The sequence below is a fragment of the Cricetulus griseus genome, chromosome X (genome assembly GCF_003668045.3).
Source record: "Cricetulus griseus strain 17A/GY chromosome X, alternate assembly CriGri-PICRH-1.0, whole genome shotgun sequence".
In the NCBI taxonomy this organism is placed as follows: domain Eukaryota; kingdom Metazoa; phylum Chordata; class Mammalia; order Rodentia; family Cricetidae; genus Cricetulus; species Cricetulus griseus.
This window is the reverse complement of record NC_048604.1, coordinates 77328508-77348807: the sequence shown is the minus strand read 5'-3', so window position 1 is coordinate 77348807 and position 20300 is coordinate 77328508.

The following is a 20300-nucleotide window of genomic DNA, read 5'->3' as shown; positions in this document are numbered from 1 at the left end:
TTCATCCTGTGAGAAAACACAATATCGCTCCCCTGGATCTTATGAGAATAGGATCCGGGCTTCTCCAAAGATCAGTTAAGATATCTTTCCATTTTACCATTTCCTTTTGGCCTTTTAGGTTTTGAGGTGAGACGCTTGGCCCGAGCGTCAATGTTTATGAGGCTTTAAAGCCCCAGGCATTTCAGGCCTTTAAGAAGTGTTGAATAGCAGGCATGGCCTTTTCCCCTATCAAAGACTGGGAAAGGCATCTGTAATTTTCTCCGCTCCTCTGATGGTAAGAAGGAGTCGGTACCAAATTTTTGTTGTAACTCATATAATGGGGGTGCTGATGGAAGCACACCCGCTGGATTAATAGGCGATGGCCTCATATTTGCCTTTATTCTTGGCAGCCGATATCTCCTAAATTTACCGGGGTGTGACCGGCCATTCCCCATTCTCTCTCCCTCCTTCTCTGTCTCTCCCTCATCTAGCTGAGCTGTTCCTTCCAAAACCCCATCTCTTGAGCTTTTAGAGTCATTAGAGCTATCAAGATTTAAAGCTTTAAACTTATTTACAGAATCATCTAACAAATTATTTACTCCCTTGTCAGTAGACATCCCAGGAGGTCCTTTTTTCTTATTTATTGCTGTTTCTCTTAACAAATTATTTACTCCCTTGTCACTAGACATCCCGGGAGGTCCTTTTTTCTTATATTTTATTGTTAGGCACGCCCCATCTCTCACCACATTCGGTTTCTGATATGTAATTCTGGACTTCTTTAAGATTGCTACAACAGTGAGAAAAGTCAAAATAGCTCCTAGTAAAAGCATAGAAGCCTCTATATTAACCTCCCAAAATAGCAACATTCCCAAGCCAAAGTCCAGAAAAAACATACCTCTCCGAATTTACCACCCTGCAGTTCTGAATCCGCCTTGTAGCCAAGGGGTCTCCGCGGTGCCGGAGATGTTCATATGTTCCCAGGTTTCAGCACCATATGTCCCGTGCGCTCTGTATTTCTCGCCAGCAAGAAATCATACACGGGACACTCGGATCCTTCTGCAGACAAGCTTTAATGCATCTTGAGAGTGAAAGAGCATAAGCTTCCCAGAGCGGAGACTAGAGCGGAGACATTGAACCAAGAAAACCATCCCTTATAAAGGCTGGCCAGCCGCCTGGGACGTGTTACCCTATGAATGGCTTCAGCTCCTCAGGCCAAAATGAGCCACGGGATAGGCAGAGATCAAAGGAATGGAGATTACCCAGCGCCTGTTGAAGTAATTTACATCTTGGTGTCTTCAGGCACCTATTATTGTAATAGATAATGCAGGAACCGGCTTCCTACAATCTGGAAACAAGACAATCAATTATATATACAATAGCTTATGAAAATGCAAACCCAATATGCAAAAGAATACTTTTCCTTTTAAGATCAGATCAGATCAGCTAGAAGAATGGGTTTTGCATGCAGCCAACATCGAATATACTGTGCAAGACACTGGAGGTTGGGGAGGAGAAGCCATATTGAAAGATTTAAAAAGGCAACAGGAGATTAAAAGTTCTAGAGGTGAGGACGCAAGGGCTTAGGAAGGAGAAGTACCTTATAGAGGTCAACATAGGTACCAAGAAGCCAGAGTTTATCACTACTCTGAACCAGAACCTCGGGTAGGAAGAGCATTCCCCAGGAGACCACAAAGGCGTCAGGAACCTAGATGTTTCAGCTGTGGTAGAATGGGACATATTAAGAGAAATTGTAGATAAGGGAATTCTAACAATGCCTCATATGGAAGGCCACTGAATTATGGATTGTGTAGAAGATGTGGTAAGGGTAGACACTGGACCAATGAATGTAGATCGATCAGGGACATGCACAGAAACCCATTAAGGCCAGGAAACCCAGAAGAGTGCCTCAAGAAGTCCCCCACATCAAGAAAGGTCTGGCCGTACCCAGTAGCAGTGGAAGACAATCTATTACAGGACAAATAGATAGTTCTTTGCCTATTGTGAAAAATAATACTGCTCTAGATGGTAGTTTGGCTAGCGATGAAGAATCAAATGTGATGGGACAAGATGAGAAACTCATATTTTGGCAAACTTCTATTAATGATAAAAGTCCTCAGTTGAAAGTGCGCATTAATAATAAAGTTATTGCTGGCTTAGTAGATACTGGGGCAGATGTGAATATTATTACCAACAGTCCTGGCCTCAGAGATGGCCTCTTAGAGAGGCGAATGTACAATTTTTTAGGAATTAGGACTCTATCTAGAGTTCTACAGAGTGTTTACACGGTGGTCAGCATTGGACCGGAAGGACAGAAAGGGAAACTGAAACCATATGTGGCAGATGTGGCAGATATAGCTATAAATCTCTGGGGGTCGTGATCTTTTACAGCAATGGAATACTCAGATTAATATTCCTCCAGTGTCGGATAAATTATGTACAATCTTTAGATAGTAGAAAAGATCTGGTAAGACACTATGGAAAATGGTTACCAACCATCGTGGCTGTACAGAAACTAGCTACAAATGATAGACCTTTAGAGGTGCCAATGGCCATGCCATTGAAGTGGCTTACAGATGAACCTGTTTGGATAGGACAATGGCCTATGACCTCTGAGAAGCTAGAGGTTTTAGAAAGACTAGTTCAGGAACAGTTAGAGGCTGGACACATAGAGGAATCTACCAGCCCTTGGAATTCTCCTGTATTTGTTATCAAAATGAAGTCAGGAAAGTGGAGAATGCTGACAGATCTGAGAGCCATAAATAAGGTAATTCAACCAATGGACTCTCTGAAACCTGGAATGCCTTTGCCTTCCTTGATACCTAAAGGATGTCCGATCATAGTCATTGATCTGAAAGACTATTTTGTCACAATATCATTTCAGGAAAATGATAGAGTAAAATTTGCATTTACCATACCAACTCTTAATAATTCACAGCCAGTTCAGAGATATCAGAGGAGGGCTTTGCCACAAGGAATGCTAAGTAGTCCTACTTTGTGTCAGCATTTGGTACAGCAACCTTTGGAAATAATTCAGAAGAAATTTTCACAATCTCTTGTTTATCATTACATGGATGAATTTCTTTTATCAGATTCTAATAAGGAAACTTTGGAACGTATGTTTGAAATGGTGAAGGAAGTTCTCCATCGTTGGTGGTTACAGATTGCTACAGAAAAGATACAAAGAGGAGATTCTATAAACTCTTTATGTTACAAGATAGACTTATACAAAGAATTGGGCCACAGAAGGTACAAATTAGGAGAGATCATTATCAAACCCTTATTTCTCTTCAGAAATTATTAGGGGAAATTTCTCAGTTACAGAAGATTATTGGTGTGGAAGGACATGACTTAAAGCATTTAAAATGGCCCTTAAAGGTGATAAGGACCTAAACAGTCTGAGAATATTATCCACTGAGGTAGAAAAAGAATTACAATGAGTAGAAAACAGAATATTGGATGCACATGTAGATCAGATAAACCTTGATTTAGACTGTATTCTGGTTATCTTGCCATCCAGAGAATACCCTTCTGGGATTCTGATGCCGAGGGAAGACACCATATTGGAATGGATATTTCTGCCACATAAACTGAATAAAAAGTTAAAGACATATATAGAAAAGATTTCTGATTTGATTCTAAAGGGCAAATTAAGACTCTGTCAACTGACTGGGAAAGATCCAGCAGAAATTATAGTACCTTTAACTAATGAGGAAATTTCTTCCTTGTGGCAGGATAATGAATATTGGCAAATAGCTCTTACTGAATTTTTGGGAATGATTAGCACCAATTATCTAAAAACTTACAGAATTAAATTCATAAAAAAGACAGTCTGGATTCTTCCATGTATTACAAGACAAACTCCCATTTCTGGAGTTCTTCTACACTGATGCCAACAAATCAGGTAAGGCAGATTATAAAGCAGGTGAGGTAAGTAAAGTAGTTCAAAGTCTGTATACATCTGTACAGAAGGCAGAATTATATGCAATTCTCATGGTACACATCGATTTTATAGAACCTCTTAATATAGTTCCTGATTCCCAATATGCAGAAAGAGTCATGTTACACATTGAGACTGCAGAATTCATTCCTGATAATAACAGAATTAACTTCACTGTTCATACAATGACAGGAAACAATCAGAAACAGAAGTAATCCTTTATACATTACACCCCATATCAGATCCCATACGGGTCTGCCAGGCCCAGTAGCAAAAGGCAATGATGAGATTGATCATTTATAAATAGGAAGTATACTAGTAGCCTCAGAATTTCACAAGAAACATCATGTAAATTGCAAAGGTTTAAAAGGACTTCTCTATCACTTGGCAACATGCCCAGAAGATAGTGAGAAACTGTCCTAATTGTTCCTTTTATAATCAAATTCCATTTCCAGCAGGCTGTAATCCTAAGGGCATTTGGAGAATAAGGTTTGACAGATGGATGTCTTTCACTTTACAGAATTTGGAAATTTGAAATACGTGCATCATACTATAGACACATTCTCTGGGTTCCAATTGGCTACTGCTCTTAACTCTGAAAAATCTGATTCTGTTATTACACACATGCTAGAGGTGATGGCAGTTATGGGTATACCTGCACAAATAAAAACTGACAATGCTCCAGCATATGCCTCCACAAAAATGGAACAGTTTTTCAAATATTATAACATGAAGCATGTCACCGGTATACAACAGAATCCTATGGGACAAGCACTGGTTGAGAGATCTAATAGAACACTTTAGGAGATGCTCCATAGACAGGCTGGGAAGACTAAATCCCCCAAACATAGGTTACATAATGCTTTTTTAACACTAAACTTTCTTAATGCCAATGAAAAAGGACAAACAGCTGCAGAAAGACACTGGACTACGGAAAAAAAAAACTGCTGAACTCAATCAGCCGGTATACTTCAAAGATGTACTAAACTCTGTATGGAAACCAGGACATGTGTTATGATAGGGTAGGGGTTTTGCATTGGTTTTCACAGGAGAAGAACTTTTGATACCATCAAATTTGATCAAGATTCAAGTTGAAAAGGAAAAACCTCTTGACCAGGAAAAATGACAGGTATTCTCCTAAGGTATATCTTATAAACTAAATAGAAACCTCCCAAAGGAAAGGGAAGTGATTTGCTTTTATCTTCACAGGAAAACTCATCTCCAGAAGTCAAAGGACACTGCAATGGTAGATACTTAAAAAGAGAAGGTAGCTATAACCATCAAACAAAAGGAACGTGCCATAAAGTAAACTTTACAGCTGTCTCTCAGAGAACTCTATTTCTCTTTATTTCCTAGTCCCTATTCAATTAAACCAATGCTGGCCTTAGAGGTGGATTTGGCTTTCCTCCTCTAAAATCCAACCACGTTGTTTAACTAAACTTCAGAGTTTCTGTATTGTATCCAGAAGCCAATTGATGTAATACAGAATAAGAGAAAAGTTGGAGACTGTCTTTGTCTTTTCTTGGCTCTTTCTTTCAAGGTGTACACCCTCTCATAATTATGTTCTCATGGTTACCTTTTCTAGTATGCATACTTATACAAGCAAACATTTCTCTGCTATCATTTATGTTTGAGTCCCACACAGCCAATGAAGACCTGCCTGACAGCAATCCCTGGACACCCTAGAAAGAAAATGGGCCACACCTCCTCGAATGCACTGGATCCAACTTGCTCCATTTCAACTGACACTTCAGCCAGAGCTTCGGGTACTGACTTCAATAAAGTTGAGGATTTCAACTTAGATCTTCAATCAAGCAAATCCCATCTAACATGGACTGGATATAATCTATTTGAGACTTTCCCTATACTAACATTTTCTTCCTACAGGACCCCACAAGGGTATTGCTGTCCCATTTCAGCACGAAGTAACTTGGAGGATGCTACGCTCCCATTCCCCCATTGTTGTCATTTAGGATAGTGTATATACCTAGTTAGGGATAGCTTCCTATTGTTTATGGTTGGAATTGGAGGGAGGTGTTCAGGGTTGAAAACCTCTTTCAGATGACTTTAGGGTTTAGTTAAAATAGACTTAGTTAGGATGTGACATAAGCAGATTGTTGTATCTTCTTATATTTCACCTTTATGATTGTTAATTTTAGATACTTTACACTGTTAAGTTTTAATCCTCTTTTAGTTAAAAGGGGAATTGTAGGGGACACTGTAGCTATACCTGTGAGAGCGTGGTCAGGGTAATGTAGGGAAGGTTTAAGAGTGAGGGACACACACACGTGGAAGGCCCCTTCTTCCGTCTCATCTTCAGCTTGCTTTACTTACTGCTGCCCTGTTTGCTGGCTAGGTCGCTCTGTAAGTAAGGCTTTTCCCTAAAAATATCCCTTATACTTTTACCTGACTCCGTATTGGTATTTCCCACAATAGTAACCCAGTCACAAAAAGACAAAAATGGTATGTACTCACTCATATATGGATTTTAGACATAGAGCAAATTATAACCAGCCTATAATCCACACCACCAGAGAAGCTAGGGAACAAGAAGGACCCTAAGAGAGACATACATGGTCCCCTGGAAAAGGGAGAAAGGACAAGATCTCCTGAGCTAATTGGGATCATGCTGGGAGGGGAGAGGGAGCTAGAAGAAAGAGAAGGGGAAGGGGAGGGGAGAGGAGGATATGAGAAAGCAGAAAGATATAGTCAGGGGAAGAATAGAGGAGAGAAAAAAAGAGATAGCATAATAGAGGGAGCCATTATAGATATAAAGAGAAATCCAGCACTAGCAAAATGTCCAGAGATCTACAAGGATGACCCCAACTAACAATCTCAGCAATAGTGGACAGGCTACCTTAAATGCCCTTCCCAGATAATGAGATTGATGACTACCTTATATGCCATCCTAGAGCCTTCATCCAGCAGCTGATGGAAGCAAAAGCAGAAACTCACAGCTAAACACTGAACTGAACTCTTGGAATCCAGTTGCAGAGAGGGAGGAGTGATGAACAAAGGGATCAAGACCAGGCTGGAGAAACCTACTGTAACAGTTGACCTGAACAAGGGGGAGCTCATGGATACCAGAATAATAGCTGAGAAACCAGCATAGGACTGTTCCAGATACCCTGAATGTGGGTATCAGTTAGGAGGCCTGGGCAATCTATAGGGGCTCTGGTAGTGGATTAGTATTTATTCCTAGTATATGAATGGACTTTGGAAGCCCATCCCACATAGAGGGATACTCTCTCAACCTAGACACACTAGGGAGGGCCTTGGCCCTGCTCCAAATGATATGACAGACAATGAAGATCTTCCATGGAAGGCCTCACCCTCACTGGGGAGCAGAAAGCTGATGGGATAAGGCGTTGGTAGGATCATGGGAGGAGGGAGGGAGAGGGCGACTGGCATTGACATATGAAACAGCCTTGTTTCTAATTTAAATACAAAACAAACCAAAAAATAGTAGGATGGGATAGTATCTTATTTGAAGCTCCCACAGCTCTTGCAATAAATCTCAGATATAAAGTGAAAACTGAACTCCAAAGGCATTTTAAAACTTGAATTATAAAATTGAAGGAATTTGGAACAGTGTCTGGAAATATAAATTCATAATTAAAATCATGCATTAAAGCATTCAGAAAACCATTTGCCTAAAGGATTCTCTTGAGATTTATTTTTGATTCTAAAATGAAAAATGATATGGTTAATCAGCAGAGCTAGGACATTTATAACAATGTCCTTTTACTTGCCATTGATTTGTTTTTATTAGGTAAGTAGTTAGGGTGTTGATTTTTCTCCTCTTTTGCTTTTGGCCCTAACAAAATTGGCTGTTTTGCTACTGTCATTATTTTCATGTGTCAACATTCCCATAAAGTAGAGAAGAATGATAACTTTGGTTTATTGAAAATACCAAAGGAAAGGTAGTTTACTATGCATTTTGATGATTATATATTAATAAATATACCATTTATCATTTAAAATTTCTGATGTAGGCCAACAAAATGTTGAAATATCTGCATTCAAATACAATAGCAATGTGAAATTGCATGATATTATGTCAGACAACTGAATATTTGAAGACTCATAACTTATTAGTTGGGTTTTTAAATATATTTGATTTATGGGCTTATAGATGCACAACAAGAGCCTAAGAGAAACCACCTAAACCTCACTGTGTAATATTTTCTTTCTTAGATATTGACGCAAATTTGAAAATTATACTCTACCACAAATGTTGAGATTTAATCAATAATAGACAGAAGCAATTTGAAACAGGTGCATTGATGACTAAACTGTATCAGTCAATGCTCTTATACACTTTACCATAAGTCATCTTTGAAATGTCAACAACAAAAATTATATGTGTCTACAAATTTACTGGTGGGGTGATTTGGGAGATTATCTTGCATGATCCATCAGTTTATGGAAAGTAAATTGAACATGACAGTAATATATTTTTTGTCCTAAGGAGCTTCCAGTTTAATGAGAATACCCAACCAAGAAATTACAATATAGTAAAACAATGCGCAAATAGATATTAATGTGAAAGATTATAGAGCTGTAAACATGATATTACTTCTTTATTTGAAGGGTAGGGTGTGTTATGATAAAAATAAGGTTCTTGAGGATATCACTGTTACGGTAAATTTATAAAGATTAAGACATATATAGTTTAAATAGAGTAAAGGTTTATTAAGAAATCAGACTAGTTATCCTGTTTTTTTCTTTCCATCTCACTGTTTTTTATTTATTTATTTTTATATATATTTGAGTTACAAACAAGATTGAATTACATGAGGATTCCAGTTCCCTTCTCCCTCCCTTCCTCCTCTACAACCCCCCCAACTAAAATCCTACCTATCATATGTCCTTTCTTCTAATCTACACCTGACTCAAAATTTCTGCTTCCTCATGACCTCTGCATCCTTCCTTTTCTTCCCTTCTCACTCTCGTAGCTTCCTCCTGCCTTTTCCCATGTTCTCAATTTGCTCAAGGGTTGGAGACCCTTTCCTTTTCTCCAGGGGACAAAGTTTGTCTCTTTTAGGGTCCTCCTTGTTTACTAGTTTCTCTGGCAGTGGGGATTGTAAGATAGATATCCTGTTTTATCACTCCAAAGGTATTCAACCTGGGAGAATGGAGGCTAAAAGTGAGGCAGACTTAAGTCTCATGCAATAGTCAAATTTATTCAAAGCATCAGACAATTTCTGTTGAGAGAGTTAAGAAGAATCACAGGTGTATAGTGTACAATCACAAGGACAAACTATACAGGGGAAACATGTTTTTCCATAGAGCATTCAGAGAACAATTCCATGTTTATTAAGAGACTGGTTTCACAATACTCTTGTTTTCTTGGAGTTTTCTCAGAATTCTCATATAGCGTCATGTTTGGACTGTGCTGAAACAATATCCCAAGAGGAAAGAAAACTTGAGGGAATCTACAGACAGTACACCAGTATCAATTACTACATGGAAATGGCAGTAAGATGAAGACCAGAGTGTGAGTATACTTATCAAATTTTGCATCCATGCAAAATATATATGTATACTCTTATATGTGCATGTATTCACATATATGCATGCAGATATATGGATCTGTGAATCAGCTACAACCAAAAAAGAACACATAAAATACTACAGGCAATGAGTTCTATTTTCTCTGTTTAATGTTTCATTGAGAAGTATTTCTGCATGTTCACTGCCACATAGACTTGACCTGTTAAAGTTCAATGGCCAGCACTTTGTAAAGGTTGAGAGGCAAGAAACAGAGACCACATTATAATAAAATACTCAGATTAGACATGATCCAGTAGAAAATGGGAGAAATAGTGAAACGATTTTGAGCAGGGGTGTAAAGTACTCCCATTTATATTTAGAAAGATGCTCTAAATGGTTTCAGGATGCACTAGAAGGACTTTGGGATATTAGAGCAATTTTAGGAGTTTCGTTTGTTTTTGTTCTGTTTGGGGATAATTTAAGCAATTGCTAATGGTGCCAGAATGAAGACAATTGCTTGAGAATAGTAAAGAGCAAATTCCTAACTTATAATGAATGGAACTTAATTGAACAAGTAAATGAAAGGAAAATGAGGTGTTGGGATTTTTGAGATGTTTGTCTTAGGAAGCATGTGGATAATGACACCATTCACCGAGGAATGGAAAAAATAGAAAAAAAGAGAATAAAGACTCAGTTTTGGTATGTTTGTACTAGATATTCAAAAATAGATGTCAAGCCAGAGAACATATGATTCCATGTAGGAAGGAACAAAAGATCTTGGAGATAGTATTATCCAAAAACTAATTGAAGCTGACATTTAAAACCCACTCAGGGACCATGAATATTTTAATGTATTTTCAGTTTTTAAAGACTTATTTATTTTATATATGAGAGTGTGCCTCCTGTGTAAATGTGTGCAATATGTACATGACTGGCACTCATAGCTCAAAAGAGGGTATTGCATCCCCTGTACTTAGAGTTACAGATGGTTATTAGTCACCACATTGGTACTGGGAATCAAACCAGAGTCCTCTGTTACAGAAATAAGTGCTCTTAAACACTGAGCCATCCCTCCAACCCAGAATATTTATAATGTTAATAGTACTTTCTAGATTAAAAATGTGTAAACTGTTGCAAACTCAAAATAACTGGCATTCTCATGTACATGTCAGAAAACTTAGGCTCACATAGTAATAAAACATCCTGGTACTAGAACATAAAAACACATACAGACTATAAGAATAGTATGCAAGACCAGAAATATTCTTGACAAAAATCTCCAAAATACAAGCTGGAAAAAAGTAACTTCTTCAACAAATAATGTTGGGGAAATTAGATATCCACATGTAAAAGCATGAAGCAGATTCCTACTGCTCAACTTGTACATAAAAAAAGATAACAGATACAGTAGCTGGATCATATACTTTAACATGAGACCTAAAACTTTGAAAGGTTAGAAATAATTTAGGCTTTACTGAAGTATATGAGATCTTTCTGAAAATGATTGTAATAGCCTAGGAAATAATCTCAAGAACAGACTAATGAGACTGCACAGCAAATCAGCTACAAAAGTGAAGAGACAGCCTATGCAATGTAGAAAATTGTTGATAGCCATTCATCTACCAATATTTACAACAAGACCATTTAAAGAACTCACAAAATAAATATAAAAATAATCCAAACAATACATAATCAGATGATCCAAACAGTTCTAAAAATAAAGGTATAAATGGTCAACAAAGGCTTGAAAAAGTTGTCAACATCTTTAGCCATCAGGCAACACAGACCAAACTACACTGAGATTTCATCTCACCTCACTCAAAATGGCTATTATCAGAAAAACAAAGACCAACAAACACTAAAGAAGATGCAATGAAGAAAGACACTTATACAATGTTGGTTGGGATATAAATTAATCTAGCCAACGTGGAGACAAGGACAGAGATTTATCAAAAGATTGAAAATAAAACTAGCATATGTTCTAATATGTGAAAGACTTGAAGTCACCATACAACAAAGAGACTTGCAAACTTGTGCTTATTTTAGCAATAGCCACAATATCTAATAAATAGAATCAACCTAGATGTCCATCAACAGATGAATTAAAAAAATTAAGAAAATGAGGAACCTACTCATATTTGAATTTTACTCAATCATAAAAATAAATCAAATCATAACATATACAGGAAAACAGAAATAAAATCATGTTAAGTGAAATAAACTAGACCCAGAAAGATAAGTGTATAAATTTTTCAAAATGCCATAGTAGAAATGGCTATTTGGGTAGAGAAAAGAGAAAGGCAAGAGTAAGGTAGTAGGCAAAAGAAGGCAATGGAAAGAAATATAATCAAAATACATTTTATAGGCGTATACAAATGGCACAATGAAATATAGTATTTTGTGCAATTCTATATTCTAATAAAAACAAAAATGAGGCTCAAATATTTGATAATTTTTAAAAGTTTGCTAAAACTCAAGACTCAACCTCAGTCACTTATAGTATATCTTTCAGGTTTCTCTTCAAGTAGACAAGGATTTTCTTTTTCTATTTAGCCATTGGCTTTACCTGAGGTCATTAAGATAAACAAATCTCTCCTTTGTCTAAATAATAGCAGCTCATTTGTATCTCTAAGTCATTAATTAATAGTTTTTTGCTTTTCTTTGCTTTTTGTGTGCAGTGTTTTGAATTAATCATATGCCTTAATTCATAGAACACCAGCATCATTCACTCTTGAAAGCCAATCTGCTGTTTAATGTATTACTTTTTATTTTCATGCTTCATTTTATTTTAATAAAAATATATGTTAAGGATCTCCTATTACCATTCTCTATTCTCATTCTGTCATTGACTACCTTCCTAAGTTTATGGATATTCCTTATTCTCAGTTTTCACATTATACTATATTCATACACTTTAATTTTTCTTTTTGCTGTATAAACTTAGCCCTGTAGCTTTTTTAGTAGCTATTCCAAACTACATAGGCATACCTAGTTTGTTGTTTTTAACTTCTGAATAGGAATCCATAGTATTTATCAACCACATTTTACTTATCACTTTCCTCTGAGGTTGAACCCTATCTCCTACTTTTGCTCTCAAAACAGCTCCATGACAAATGTCCACTTAAATGTTTTCTCTTTTTTCTATTTTTTATTTAAATTAGAAACAAGCTTGTTTTACATGTCAATCCCAGTTTCCTCTCCCTCCCCTCCTCCCCTGCACACACTAACCCCTTATCCCATTAACTTACTGCTCCCCAGGGAGGGTGAGGCCTTCCATGGGGGATCTTCAAAGTCTGTCATATCATTTGGAGCAGGGCCTAGGCTGAGATAGTAGCCCTCTATATGAAATGGGCTCCCAAATTCCATTCATATGCTAGGGATAAATACTGATCTACTACCAGAGGCCTCCTCACTGACCCCTATATTCAGAGGGTCTGTATCAATCCTATGCTGGTTTTCCAGCTATCAGTCTGGGGTCCATGAGCTCCCCCTTGTTCAGGTCAGCTGTTTCTGTGGGTTTCTCTAGCCTGGTCTTGACCCCTTTGCTCATCACTCCAACCTCTCTGCAACTGGATTCCAGGAGTTCAGTTCAGTGTTTAGCTGTGGGTGTCTGCTTCTGCTTTGATGCATCTCTGTGATAATCATTATACTCCAGATAATGATGCAAGGTCACTAGGCATGCATATATTTAATGGCATGCCATCAGATTCTTTTTCAGAATGACAATTATCACATTTGTATTTTGAAGAGTCTATCAAGAAGTTCTTTCTATATCTTAGTCTCCCCAAATACCCCTACTTTTCTTGCATTGATTTTGGAGATTTGAATGTCATATCAGGTCTTAAACCATTTCAAATTTTTATAGAGATATATCTATTATGCTTATGTACATAAATTTTGTAGTGATATAGTAAGTCATTTATAGTTTCAAAAGCTTTATAGAGGTATTATTGGCACATAGAAACCTATATATTTAATAAATAATCTGATGAGTTTGGAACATATAAATTGCTGTTTTATATAGAATAAGTTCATATTATCATTATCCACTGCTCAAATTGCATTTTCTCCATTGGGTGTTTTTTTGGTTTTTGGTTTTGTTTTTTGAAACAGCGTTTCTCTGTGTAACATTCCTGGCTGTCCTGGTACTCGCTTTATAGGCCAGGCTGTCCTTGAACTCATATGCCACTATCCCCCAGCTCTCCCTTGGGTTTTAGTGTCAATGTTATCACACATTAATTTTGCCTAACCACACATCTTCTTGTTTCTAAAGCATGAGTCATAAGCCTTGGAAAACACAATGTAACAGGTTTAATAAGCTTTTTCAAGTTTTTGTAATTTCACTTTTATTACTGTAGTTCACCCATTCATTTTAAACAATAGTACATGCTCAGACTAGTTAGTTATACCATACCCCTTTCATCTTTGAAATTGCCAAAAGCCTCTGAAACTGAGATGGTTCAACAAAACCCCAATAAATAGTATTGTAAAGGAAATGTAAGTGTAGAGAGAGTTTAAGCTACAGCCATCTCTTCTTTCCTCTGGAAAATAATACCAGCAAACATTAGCACAGAAATTGCTTTTATACATCTTGATAATATTATCTTTCTCAGAAATATCTTTAGAGGTTTGTTTTGTTTTGTTTTAATGCCAACTAACCAGTTGTTCCCTCAGCCATCATTAAATTCTAAAAACAAAGTTTTAAATATTATGCTTTTAACAGATTCATTATTTTAAATCTCTGTCCTGGACCAACAGAAAGTATTGAGTCTTCTTGTTCTTCTAGCACCAGTAGCAATGCCAGCAATTGCTAGTTCTCCTTTGCATCACTGTCAACATTAGTCACTCATTCACAAACACTTGCAGGTGCCTATGCAAATTTACTTCAGATGAGAGCAGCCAGTAGCTACTTCTATTTCTCTGTTATTATGTTGCCTATCTCAGCTCTTAGAAGCTGAGCTTTACATTTCCCAAATGATGCTAGGGACATCTGTTCACCGAGTTCCCCCCCCCCAAATAACTCAGGATATTTAACCTTATTCAACCCTGTTCCAAAAGGTCAAGTCAGTTTAGCCTCCACTAATTGCTACACTTTCTCTTTCTCTCTCTGTCTTGTAAGTGTTGGCATCATTTCAAGACAAATTATCCCATCCTCTGCTCTCTTTATCATAATCATGTGAGTAATTTTCATCTAATTTTTAAATCTTTAAAAGTGATTGATGGCATTCATTTGAAGAACAATTTCATCTTCTCTTTTTGGACATCTCTTAATACTTCAGTTACAGGAAGAAAGCAAATCTGAAAGAGGACACAGGCTGATGAGTTCCCCACTTCTGTTGCCACTGTACAAATATATATGCCTTTTGCTTCCTAGAGAATTCTATCATGACTATTAATTTAAAACAGGATCTTTTCCTCTATTTCATATGTTTACTAGAACTGCTTTGAGTTACTATCTCCCCATCCAACCCTAAAAGCTATCAAAATACTTATAAACTATCATAAATTATGATAAAAAAGTATTAGCTCCCTCTAAATAATATTATTTCTTTTCTTTTCTATTTATTTAAATTAGAAACAATCTTATTTTATGTATCAATCCAAGTTCCCTCTCCCTCCCCTCCTCCAATGTCCCCCATTAGCCCTCATCCTATCCCTCTTCTGCTCCTCAGGGAGAGTGAGGCCTTCCATGGGGGACCATCAAAGTCTTTCACACCATTTGGAGCAGGACCTAGGCCCTCCCCTGAGTGTCTAGGCTGAGAAAGTATCCTTTATGGGGAATGGACTGCCAATGTCCATTCATACACTAGGAATAAATACTTTTCCACTACCAGAGGCCCCATAGACTGCCCAGGTCTCCTAACTGACACAAGTTTAGAGGGCCTGTTTCTGTCCTATGCTGGTTCTGAACTGTCAGTCTGGGGTCCATGAGCTCTCCCTTGTTCAAATCAGCTGTTTCTGTGGGTTTCTCCAGCCTTGTCTTGACCCCTTTGTTCATCACTCCTCCCTCTCTGGAACTGGATTCCAGGAATTTGGTTCAGTGCTTATCTGTTGGCGTCTACTTCTGCCACTACTGGATGAAGGCTCTAGGATGGCATATAAGGTAGTCATCAATCTCATTATAGGGGAAGGGCCTCTTCACTATTGCTTTGAATCTTAGTTGGGGTTATCCTTGTAGATCTCTGGACATTTCCCTAGTGCCAGATATCTGGTTAAACCTATAATGGCTCCCTCCATTAAGGTATCTCTTTTCTTGCTTTCCTCTATTCTTCCCCCGACTCAATCTCCCTGGTCCCTCATGTTCTCCTCTCTCCCCCTCTTTCTCCTAACTCCCTCTCCCTTGTGGTTTTATTTCTTGTCATCATTCCCTTGAGAATATTTTTTCACTTATATCCTTTTCATGATGCATATATTTTGGTTTTCTTAAGGCCAGTAAATGCTGAATCAGTAAGCAAAAACAAAAACAGAAAACAAAAACAGAGAAAGGGAAAAATCACATGTGCTTTTCAGCATTGTGGAGAAACTCACTGATCTTCAGAAGGCATGATTCAAGCAGATAAGTACGAAGTGTTTTGTATGTGTTCATTAAAAGTAAAAAGAGGGTCTAACTACTGTAATTCATCTCGACATTAAAAACAAATGCCATGTTCTTTCAAAGACTAGTTTAGCATTTTGGTTCTTATAGCTCCAGTGACAAAGAAAAAAGATTTGTGAAGTGAATTCATGGGGTAAAGAATCAAATGAACCCGACAATTTTTAATGGAATATTTAATATTTAGAAGGAAGGACAATAAGAACTGTACAAGAAAGGAAAATAAGAAATACAAGTGGAATTCTCAAAGAATTAAGAAAAATTCTTTAAAAGTAATGACACTAGAGGAGAAAAATGTAGAAAGAGACTCTAGCAGGAGTAAAGAAGGGGAGGGTCAAAAAGTAAGGCAGTGAAAAAATAAACAAAGAATATAGGGTGTAAAAAATACCCTGGCTCTGGGAGTGCAGTCCATGAAGAACACTTGCCTACAGTCTATAAATCCCTGGTTTCTACTCCCAACACTGAGAAATACAGAAACATAAATGTAAGCTAACAAAAAACACATGCTTGAAAACATTGCGCAAATTATACAATTCTGCTCACCAGAGAAATTTTCTCTTCAAGTTGTTGGAGACAGAACTGTCTGACATAAATTGTTCTGGGTCAAATGAAACATACATGATTAAATGCCTATCAGTCTGCCTGATGTGGTTATTGGAGGGAGGATAAGAGCAAGACAGTGAGATAGATTTTAAATACAATAAAGACAACGATCAAAAGTCTAGTATGGGACGCAAGAGATGACTCATTGCTTTAGAGCACTTATTGATCTTGTAGAAGACTGAGGGTTGGGGTCAGGGTTCAGTTCCCAGCACCCACATGGCTACTGAAAACTATCTGTAACTCCAGTTCAGGGGTATTAGGTGTTCTCTTCTGCCATCCATAAGCACTGCATGTACACAGTGCATACATATATAAGTGCAGGCAAAATACATTAAAATATATAAAGTAAGGTAAAACAATAAATAAAAATAATCTTCATAAAAAGGTCTTCTATATAATCCTACTTCTTATAATGTCTCTGCATATTTAAGAACTTTATTAATACTAGTACTACAATCTGAAGTGAGTTAGTTAACCCTTTCAACTTAAATGTCATCAGATATAAAATGGGCATTATAACAATATCTACTTTGTGATTATTCTAAAGATTAAAGTAGTTTAAATGTAAAGAAATCATAAAACTGTGTCATAGAGTGTTTTTATAAACATTAGAAGCAGCATTAATGACATGATTCGTGAACCAGTGTGCACAAACTATTAATCTTCTGACCTCAGGAAAGAAGGAGTGGTATATGTAGTAAAATTTGGAGTAATGAATTAAAATCTCATTTTCCAAATTATATGATGAATTTCCAAATATATGAATGTGATCTTTAAAATTTTTTCAGCACTTGCTTTCCTTTCATAGCAATGACAGGAATGTGTCAATTTGTTGGGATGCATTGGTTTATTGGCTTATTCATTTGACTAACATCAAAATTTGCATGGATCTCCAATAGTGGTTTTTATCTGAGAGATAAGTTGCAATGGGCTTGCCTGTGTAGGTGATCCATCAGTATGCACAGCGCTGGTTGCTAAATACAATTCTTATCTCTGTAGGTTTGCAAGTAGTGGTGTAGAGCCAGAAGACATGTAAGACCATTGCAATGTTATTTCTTACGAAAACAACAGGAACAAAATCTTTGAAGGAGATCATGCCTGGAAAAGTTGGGAAGAAAAAAGAGACAAATCTGCACCCCAGCAAAGGCCAAAGACTCATAGAAATTGTCACTCCATTTTCTGTCTTTGTCTATCTCTCACTCTACATTTGAGTGAGCCTAGTATAAGAGCCTGAGCAATCTGTCAGAGAGTTATTAAATATTTTGCTTAGTTTCTTCAATGTGTCATACCTCATTTGGAATTCAAGTGTCTTGAGGTTTGAGGAGGGTTCCCATCCTAAAGTGTCTGGCTGTACATGTCAACTCCTTTTGCCTATCTAACACTTGACATTGTGAAACATGTGTTGTATCTTAGGAATCCATTTTGGTATTATTATAAATTGCTTTTTAAAGAAGGTGGAGATTACTAATCAAATACCTTAGGATAGTTGTGAGTAAACAGTTTTGGGTAAATGTATGAAACTAAAATGCCTGTATTTGAAGGTTTTAAATAAAAGTAAATGATCGAAGTGCATTATATACACACACAAAATGGCATGAGAAAACCATTATTATGTATACTTAATGCCCACTAATAAATAAAAACTTAACAAAAATGTCAGTAGTTAGATATGGTGGCACATGCATATAGTCTTAACACAGGAAGTGGAGACAAGGATCGGGAGTTTAAGACCAGTTTCAACTACATAGCAAGTTATAGGCCAGAATAGACTAAATATTGAGATCCTATCTCTAAACAAATGTAAACTACTAGTCAAAGAATAAAATAACTAGGTTGGAAATTACACTATTGTAGAAAAAGACAGATGGACAATAACTTTTAGTGATTTTAGTATATAGTATTAATGAAAGCAAATAAAGTCATGGAGAAAAGATTTAAGTGAAACACTGGAAAAATCAAAACACAGCCTAGCAATCTAGAGTTTACTCTAGTATTAGAGACTGGACTATCAGGATTTTATTAGGCCAACTGATATCTAACAAATACTACCCAAATTTAATTTGTACAGTTGGTGGAACACACACACACACACACACACACACACACACACACACACACACACACACACAGACTTACCTACTATTTTCTCTAAGATATATCTCCCATTGTGGTTATGTTGAAAAGTTTATCCATTTCCCTGAATTGTTTTCAACTAAGGAAAACTTCGTTTTGATTAAATTATGAAACAATATTGCAACCTCAGATTATATTGTCTTGTACTTCACAAATATATTTTGTTTCTTGAGAACTACTGTGCACTGTAATTCAACATTCATTATCATTCATTTTCCCTTTGTATGCATTCATTATTTTTCTCTTTCACTATTACAAAGAACAGTAATACATCTTTTCATTCAGTCAATATGCCCTGATTTTTCAATAGTTACATCTCAAACCTTTCTGCATCCAACAGTTGGACTGTATTCTTTTCTTTACTAAGTCTGAAATAGGCTTCATCATTTCTTAAAAGCGTAAGGCTTAATAAACTAGAAAAGAATTTTAGAATCTCAGTGTGCCCCTTCAAAATAATCAATATTAGGAAGTGAATTCAATTGTTAACAAATAACGTTACTGACAACATAGAGTACAAAAGCAGTTTTATTCAGCAGTGTAAAAAATGTCTAGGAGAGAAAAAGAAATGTCTAGGACAGGGAAAACAAGCAGCTAAGATTCAGGTCCCAAAACATTCTTTCTTTGACATAAACTTGTATAGTAGAACTTAGTTGTGAGGGATTTGTTTTGCAACACAACAGTGATTCCATTACAAAAAAAAAGTTATTTTCTCCATTGTTTTTTCAGCTTAATTAATTAATTCACAAGTAAGAAACAATTGCCAAACAATGAATACTGGGGTTTATTGTCATCTTTCAATTGGGGCATTTGGGGTACATTAAAAGAATAATCTATTTTTTTTCCCAGAATAGCATCAGTGTTTGGAGAACTATTTCATTAGTAAGCCTGTACTGAATGACGACAGGCAACCAAAGATCACTTAAAGCTGAAGAAATGGTCTTCCCCAGGGAAAAGCACAGTGATTGTTTATCCAATACCAAATAGTCAACCAAGAAAATATGCATACAAGTAATATTATACAGATGGAGCAAATTATATTTAGGAATATACATATGTGCATGTAACAACAATTAATGAAAAAGAGGCCATGAGTATGAAAGAGAGCAAGGAGAGATATATGTGAGGGTTTGTAGGGAGGAAAGGGGAGGGACAAAAATCATTTTATTTTATTATAATCCCCTGAAATAAAAGCAATTTTTAAAAAAGAAGGAAAGGATAAAATGGCAACTACGTAATTATCTAACCCAATTCATAGAGACAAACTAAGAAAAAATTATACAAGGCATGGAATAAATGAGAAATATTTTCACTCACAAGGATAGGTAAGTAAATGTGTATACCTAGTGTTGAGCAATTTCAAACATAGATGCTATTATCCTGACCTCTCAGAACTATAATTCGGGGAGAGGGATATCAACTTCCTATGATATCAGGTATAATATGAATGATATTAGTTTTCTGATCCTTCAAAACTCATAAACCTCTATTATATTTCATATTATCTCTTATTTGGAGCATTCAAATTAGGAAAACTTAAACCCTTAAAAATTGGATCTTACC